Source organism: Grammomys surdaster, unplaced genomic scaffold (genome assembly GCF_004785775.1).
Source record: "Grammomys surdaster isolate TR1022 unplaced genomic scaffold, NIH_TR_1.0 125671, whole genome shotgun sequence".
NCBI lineage: Eukaryota > Metazoa > Chordata > Mammalia > Rodentia > Muridae > Grammomys > Grammomys surdaster.
In genome coordinates this window covers 850223-858873 of record NW_021620508.1, presented here as the reverse complement: position 1 = coordinate 858873, position 8651 = coordinate 850223, and positions in this window count along the sequence as shown.

Sequence of the window (8651 nt, the reverse complement as noted above, 5' to 3'; positions counted from 1 at the left end):
TTGGGAGGCAGAGGCAGGTGGATTTCTGAGTTTTAGGCCAGCCTGGTCTACAGAGTGAGTTCCAGGACATCCAGGGCTACACAGAGAAACCCTGTCTCAAAAAACCAAATAAATAAATAAATAAATAAATAAATAAATAAATAAATAATTTAAAAATAATAAAAATAAATACTTTCGTCCCAGAATTTGTGAGACAGAGGCAAATTTCTGCCTTTGTTGCTGAGAAACCCCAGATTCTTTCCAAACACACTTTCACTTTTCTTTTATCTCAATAGTTGAGAAAGAGCCCCTTAATTCCAAGGTTACCTGACAATCTCAAGAGGAGAAGCCACAGCTATTTTATTCAGCACCACGGCCAGCGCCCGACCACGTTCAGAGTGCGCAAAGCTTTGTGCTGCTTAGGTAAAGTGGTTCCTTTCCAATAGCCCCGGAGAATTTTGGGTACGAGCAGCTACCTGCTCTGAGTGTGGCCCTGGGCAATGATTTAGCACCTTCGACCTCCGGTTGGCTTCTTTATAAAATTGGGATAATAAAAAGACCTGCCTCCAGGGTGACTGAAGAATGTATTACATAATGTGCGTACAGTATATATAAAAGCACTTACCACTTAGCCCATAAAGCCTTGCCTATTTATAGGCCTGTGACGCAGTAGTACCAAGGTGTGCTCACACCACCACCACCACCACCACACACATTCACTACTGCTGACAAAGAGGTGGCCCAAGGCTTGTGGACCTGACCAGCAAAGAACAACTTGTAGGCACAAATGCTTTCCTACTCAATATGTCCTGGGGACTCGAACTCAGGTGGTCAGGCTTGGCAACCGGTGGGATGAAGAGCCATCTCTCCGGCCCTAATTTTAAATTTTACTTACTTACTTGATTTCGAGATAGGGTTTTATGCTTACCTCACATATCACTATGAACTTCTTGTGTGCCTGCTTTCACTTGCAGAGTGCTGAGAGTATAGGCAAGTACTGGGAATCAAACCCAGGGCTTTGTACATCCTAGGCAAGCACTCTATCAACTGGGTGAGCCCCATCTCCAGTCCCTCGTGTAGGGCTTATAAATCACCGTCAGGACTCTGATGTTGCTGGCAGGTGGGGTGATCGCACTGGAGGGTTTTGAGTAGAGAGGGGACGTGATTTGAATTTTAAAGACGGTCTCGGGGCGGCTTCATGAGGAATAGAAAGTAGTTTTGTAATTTTTCCCAACCCTGATCCTCAACAGGTCTGCTCGCTTCTCCAGGCCCTGGTGGCCCTTGCCACCCTTGAACAGAAGTTGTTGGTACCCTTGTGCCTTGCTCGCTGACAACGATGTCCAACCAACAGTGCCACCCGATGAGCGGCATATCGTGAGAACTTGGTAGGTCGCTTTCATTCTGTTCTACACCTGCCGTTCCTGGAATGAAGGGCTCAGTGCAAGAATACTGAGAAGCGGGGGTTGTGGGCAGCAGGAGGCCCGGTTTCCTCCCAGAAAGCTGAGTGCGAGTCGCCGGATTGCAACCGCGGCATCGCCGCGAGAGCCCAGCAGGTGGCGCCGCGGCGTTAGGTCCAGGCAGGCTCGCCCACGTGGACCAGCCCTCGGGCACTGGGCGCCGGCTCACCGGTACTGTCAGTAGCATCACCATCAGGGCCTTTCGGGCGGTGGCAACACACACACACACAGCCGGAAGTCGGATTTCTCAGCGCCCCCGTTTTCCAAGAAAGCTGTGATTAAGCGGCGGCCCTAGAAACCCACAAACGCAGCTGTTGAGTCTGAGTGAACCGGGAGCGCAGAGGAGGGAACCAGAATAGTTGGGTGGATTGGGAGGCCGTTCAGTCAGGTTTGAATCCTCGCTGCCTCTTTCGAGCCATGTGAACTTGCGCCATATACCTAGCTTCTGTGGGCTTCAGGTCTCTCTTCTCAAAAAGCTGCTACACACACACACACACACACACACACACACACACACTACTTCACAGAGCTGAGGGAGACGGTTTATTTTCACTGGTCTGCCTGTCCTTTCTGCTGCCAGAACCAGTTTGCCCTATCCACTGGCACAGTCTGTCCAAATAGATCTTGTCCTAACCAGCCAGGATCCTGTCCGGAGAAATTTCACTCTCACAGAGCTATTTTAGGCAGCCTTTCCACCCTTGGCTGTGAGAACACCAGCCATCTTCTTTCTTCATCCACAAAGACTCACTTAGCCTGTGGGAGATCCAGAGCACTAAGGTGTGAGGACAGGTATGAAGGCAGCCATTGGGGGGGGTGTTATGAGAAGTGTCAGGGGGCCTCCTGACCCTCTTCCCCGTGGGCACACTCCCGGAAAGGGAGAGGACCCCTGAGCCCTTGGGATAGGTAGGCTGGGACTCTTGCCTATCGGGAGAGGGACCTGTTGGAGATGAACAGTCATGTGATGAGGGAATGTCGAGGAATTACAAAGAGGAGGAGGAGGAGGAGCAGGAGGAGGAGGAAGAAGAGGAGGAGGAGAAGAAAGAGGATGAGGAGGAAGAGGAGGAGGAAGAGGAAAAGGAAGAGGAGGAAGAAGAGGATGAGGAGGAGGAAGAGGAGGAGGAAGAGGAAAAGGAAGAGGAGGAGGAAGAGGAAAAGGAAGAGGAGGAGGAGGAAGAGAAGGAGGAAGGAAGGAAGAGGAGGAGGAGGAGAGTGAGTGGGGAAGGGAGAGAACAGAGAGTGTATTTGAGAGACATTAGGACCAGGAAGGGGCCTTTGAAAACTTGTTTGGCTGTGTTTGGAGGGAGTGGAGGCTCTATATTCCTGTAAACAGAAGAATAGACCAAAGGGGTAAAGTGAGGAGGCTGATTCCCAAAGAACATTCTAGAAAAGAGGAGCAGCCTTCATTGCCTGCTGACGAGGGAGAAGCTCTTGGCTAGAAGTTCTGAGGCCCTCGGCAGAGTTGGAGTGAGAGCCTGGGTTCTCAGGAAGGGAGTGGAGATTGCTGCTGCGGCTTAAGGAAGACCGGAGACTTGAATCCCTGAGTTTAGGGCAGGAGATCTGGAGGCCTATATCACTCGGCCTGCAGGAGTGACTGGAGACAGAAGCAGGAGAGAGTACTATGAAGGCTGGATGTGGAGATCCCGGAGGGTAGGGCACTGAATCCTGCAAGGGATGGCCTCTGCCTCCACTTCTCCTGTCCCCTCAGGACCTCCTCCTCCAATGGAGCAGCTGGGAGAGCTAGGAGGGCAGGGAAAGGCCAGGGTCAGGGGCAACTCTCAACACCTTCTTCCCCGTATTCTAACCCTCATCTCCTTAGAATCTGCATTGTAGGTGAGACATAAAGGGAGAAGGAACTGGTTTTCTTTGGACAGCTTCCTTTATCGCTTTCCTGGCTTGCTGTCCAAAGCAGGGTAAATGAGGGTGTACGGGAAGAAAGGCATGATGGGAGGGCCTTCACTTCCTGGGAATGGTTAGTATTCTCTCTCAACTGAAGGAGTGCTATGTTGGAGATGGTGCTTGAGGCAGGTGACTGCTATAGATACCCTGAAGTGAGGGTTTGGTTTGCTTTTTTAAGACAGGGCCTTGCTATGTATCCCAGGCTGGCTTCAAATTCACAAAAGTCATGCAACCTTCCTGTCTCAGTCTCTCAAACAGCTCTGACTCCGAACCAGGAAGCTGGGGAGCCATGGAGGCTTTTATGCAGCTGACAGATTTGGTATTAAGAAGGGTTTGGACCAGAGATGAATGCTGTGGCCAGGATCCCAGAGGGAGGCCTGTGGAGGAATCCAGGTAGTGTTAGACCAGACATGAACTAGGAAAAGGAGGATGTGGAGTTGCCGGAATACAAACTGGGAAAAGGGGCTGGCCAGGGAAGACCCTGAGACAGGTTGCGTACTTATGAAAAGGGGACCAGGAAGCTGTGGAAAGCCAGATCTGAAATTAGGACGCCAGACACAGGCTCGGGTTGATAGCTGAGAAGAACAGAAGATGAAGGGGGGGGGTTCCATCCCCAGCCCCAGGGCAGGAACAGCATTTCGAAGGAAGTAGAAGTGTTGATGTACCCACGGGGCCAAGGAGAGTGCACTGTGCCCCAGGGGTTCCAGGGAGTAGGGGCCAGAACACATCCAGAGTAAAATCCTTTCAATTCCTGTGTTCCCGAATTCTTGTCAGCTTTGCTTTCAGTGTATCCATGTGAGTTCTTAGGTTCTAAGATTTTCCAGCACTTAGCATGGGGATTGTGTAAGCAGCCATCCCATGTTCCTTCTCAGTTGAGAAAGAAGGTCAGGGCTGATCCTGGGGTCTTTCCAGGTCCTTCTTCAGAATCATGGACACTCTCGGTACCCTTCACAGGAAGCAGAGCCACACACACCCCATATACATTGTTCTTAACCACATGCCTCAGTTTCTCTTCCCACGGGGGTCAGGTGAACCCCCTTCCTTCTGAAGCATAAACTGAATGCTGTCCCTCTTTGCTCAGCCCCCTCCTTGGCACAATAGTGCTCTGGGGCAGCATCAGGGCAGCCAAGGTCACCTGTTGCCCCGCCCATTCTCCCCCTGGAATCTTCATCCACAGCTCCTCAAGCTCGTCCTTTAAGCACACACTTATCCCCCTTCCCCTCCCCCTCCCCCACCTCTACAGTTTCTCTATAAAATAGCTCTGACTGTCCTGGAACTTTTAGAACAGGCTGGCCTCGAACTTGGAGATCCACCTGCCCCTGCCTCTGCCTTCCGAGTGCTGGGACATAAGGCGTGCACCACCACACACCATCACCACCACCTTTGGGTCTTTTGGGGAGAGCCTCTTTGCCGTCACTCTCCTCTATCCTTCAACATCTTCTTCAGGCAGGATTAGCTACATAATCTGAAGGGAAGGTGCAAAAAAGGGAAATGGTGGTGAACGTGTTCAAAACGTATTAGGAATTTCAAGGGGAGAACTGGGTGTGGCTACTCTGTGCCTGTAATCCCAGCACTTGAAGCAACTGAGGCAGTAAGACTGAGTTCAAGGCCATCCTGGGCTATATAGGCAAGACTCTGTCCTTAAAAAAAGCCAGTAACTACAGGGCATTAAAGCATTGTAAGCACAGGACACATTAAAAAGTCCTGACTTCCACACATCTTGGTGTTCCCGTCAGTCTCAGTTAGGAGTCCCCATAGGCCCCAAGTCCCCCAGGACCAGCGGGATGTGGTAGTGCCTATAACCCCAGCTCTTGAAAGACAGAGACAAAGGGATTAGGGGCTCAAGGCCGCTCTGGCCTCCATGAGACCCTGTTCAAAACACCAGAGAACGAAAATGTCCTTCATCCTTCCTGCCTGTACTCTCTCAGCCCAGCCTACCCTGGCTACCATTTGTATCTACTTGTTCTATAAGAACTGGGGCCACCCAGGGGGCAGGGACCTGGGCCGTTTGTCATATCATGTTCCCAACATTCTAATCCGACTAAGGCCGGGACAGTGCCAAGCACTGACACCTCTTCAGGCGTGTGGGGGTCCAGACTTTGCTGAGGAACCTCAGGATAGATCACTGGGTCCCACTATCCAGAGGAAACCCGATGTCTTTTAGGGGTTCCCCCCAACCTCATCAGTTCTCCCACCTAGGAGCCCATGGAGAGGGTGGTAGAAGCTTGGCCTCAAGAGAGGCCTGGCAGAGGATCATGGGAATCTCTTGAGGTTATGGACTCACACTAGCCTCAGCAGCCTAGGTTTGGTCCTCAGATTGTGCAGGGCACTTGCTTTGACCAGAAGGGTGATGGGCAGTAGACATCATATCCTGACTTCAGGATCTCGGTGGCTTCAGCTGGGCAAGGCTGTTTAACTTTAAATCCTAGACGCTGGTGTTGTTTGTTTTTGCAAAGGGGTGAGAGGCAGTCTACGTGCCTTGTGAAGTTCCAGGGGACCTGCTATGGGGACCGGCCTGTCCCCATAACTGCCATCACTCTCCACTCTCATTCTCTCCACACTTGTAGTAGGCTGGCACTCGGTGTGTGTCTCTATTCTAGCCCCGTGTACTGGGCCTGGATCCACCTTAACAGCCTTAGCTTCTTTTTTTGTTTTGATTTTCTGAGACAGAGTTTCTCTGTGTAGCCCTGGCTGTCCTGGCACTCACTCTGTAGACCAGGCTGGCCTTGAACTCAGAAATCCACCTGCCTCTGCCTCCCAAGTGCTGGGATTAAAGGCGTGCGCTACCACTGCCCGGCTAGCCTTAGCTTCTTTTGGCGTCTATCTCCTGGCTGCCTTGTACTGGGCTTGGCAAAGGTTCCTTCTTCCTATATTACAGACAAATCAGCTCTATGGGATGGATCCTGGGATTGGAGACCTGGGTCTCCCCCCTCCCCCTAGTTTCTACCACCTTCCCTCTGTTCTGGGTCAGTTGTTAGTAGGCCACACTGTCCACTTCTGGGTAGGAAAGGAGGAGCCTGCTGATGGCTTACATGTCACCTCAGGTCTATCCTGGTCTAAGTCCGCCTTCTGCCAGAACTGTTGCAGTTTCCCTGCTTCCCCTTGGCCGTCCACACACAAGATCTGCCATGGGAGCTTCTTTGAGATCCAGGAAGATGTCTCTCCTCATAGCCCAAAATCCTCCAGTGGCCAGGGGCACGCCTGCAATGCCTGTGCTCAGGAGGCCGAGGCAGAAGCGTCATGAGTGAGGTCAAGGAACCCGAGCTACACAGTGAGTTCAAACCGGGGCTAATGTTGTGAGACCCTGACTCAAAGAAACAAAACGGAAGAGACCTTCAGTGGCTTCTCATGCCAGTTAGAATAAAAGCCACCCTCCTCTCGGGAATTTATAGGGTTACATCACCTGCTTCCTGCCTTGATGCTATGCTAAGTCCCTTCCGTTGCCCCATCTCATCTGTGGCTTCCCTCACTCCCCCTTTCCTCACAATGCATACCTTATCCTATGCTGTTCCAGGTCCATGGGACCCTGTTCCCACCGCTTGCTAGTTACCTCCAGCCAGTGTGGTCCTCAGCCTCAGCTTGGAGCTTAGCTCCTCTGCTGGAGTCAACTCCACATCTCCTTGTGTCCCACACATTCCTATTTAACATTTGTGCCTGTCACACATGGTGCCAGGGTATGGCAAGATTTGGGCCTGAATCTGCCCCACGACCGGCTCTGGCTCCCCCTTAAGGTAGGAATGGGTATTTCCTAGCTGGCACCACAGAGCCGGCCCCTCCAGTTTGCTAGCTCCCATTGCCCAAGGCCTATGCCCTCACTTGCTGATAACCTCACATGATCTTAGCGACTCCAGAGTAACAAAATGACAAGGGACCTCAGGATGCTGCAGTCCTGGGGAGCCCGGTGCCTCGTTTCCATGGTTAATGGTGGACATTTTGAAGGTCTCAAGTTCCACCATGAAAATAGGTTCTGTCATCTCACCAGAATATTCTTTGTACCAAGCCGAGAGAATTCCAGTTTGGTCTCTGCCTGTCTTCAAGCCTGATCCGAACATCATCTTACCTCAGGTGAATGACAGGCGCCACCTGGACCTGCCATCAGAGAAGCTACTTGCATAGGGGGATGCTATTCTTGCTATCGACCCCATTCCTGGACCTCTAATGAGGCCTGGCCTTTTCCATGCCCAGTGTCTGATCCTATAAACTTCCAGGACACTTTTGTGAGGGGGCCTGGGGCAGTGACACAGTGGAGACCAGCTCAGGGAAGACATGAGGCCAAGTGTTCTGACTCACCCTGAACCAGGACTCAGTCCCTGTCCACACTCATATCTGTTAGATCGATTCAATGTGGCACCAGCCCCCCTACCCCCCCCCAACGCTGCAACCTTTCCACTAGTAAATACAACGGCCTCTTGGGGCATACTTCACCATCCCCTCTGCACCTGTCAAAAGCTTTCTGTCTTTTCCTTAAAGACTGAAACTCCAATAGTTCAATCTCGTGACTGCTCCCAGAGTCTTTTTTGGGGGGGGAAGAGTGGGGGGGGCGGACGTGGTCTCATGCTGAAACTTCAGCCTTTGAACTAGTGATCTCTTGCCTCAGTTCCTAGAGGTGTGAGGATTTTAGGTGTGAGACACTCTGTCAGCAAAGCCCTGCTTTCTATCCTTGACTCCAACCTCTATCCGTATCTCTTCCCCACTAGCCATCCCCTGGTCCCCTCATCTGCAGAGTCCAAGGCTGACCGCAGAGCATCCTTCCATGCCCGGCTCAAGTCCTGAGCCTGGGCAGCATGGAGGACTTTCCCCTGGCCAGAGCCTGGAGCCTCACTCTGGATACTCCCTTTCCTGAGTGGCTCGGTCATCCATTCTTCTCTTCCAGTGCTTCCCTGGTTGAAGTTGGTCCTGACCCCCTCACACCCCTTCACTGGCTTCCCACTGATCCCTTGTTTCTGGCCCACCTTCCTGAAGCAAAATTAGAAAGGTTTTCCTAAAGTCCAAACCTAACTGACCCCACAACCTCCGGCCCCACCCCCAGGCATAAAATGGCTAGCCATCACCATCAGGCCAGAGTCTGAGCACCTCATGTGAAGGTGTTAGCCCCTCCCACCTCACCTGTACCACAGCAGCCCAATGCCCTGGTAATCCTCCGCCTTTGCTCATGCGGCCCCCCCCCCCCCCCCCCCCACTGGAACCGTCCCTTCTGCTCTTTGGTCAATGCTCCCCCTTCAGATATGCTACTTAGATTACAACCTTCCTCTTCCAGGAAGCCTTCCCTGAACTACACATCAGGCTGAGCCAGGCACCTCTTCTGGGACATACAATTCC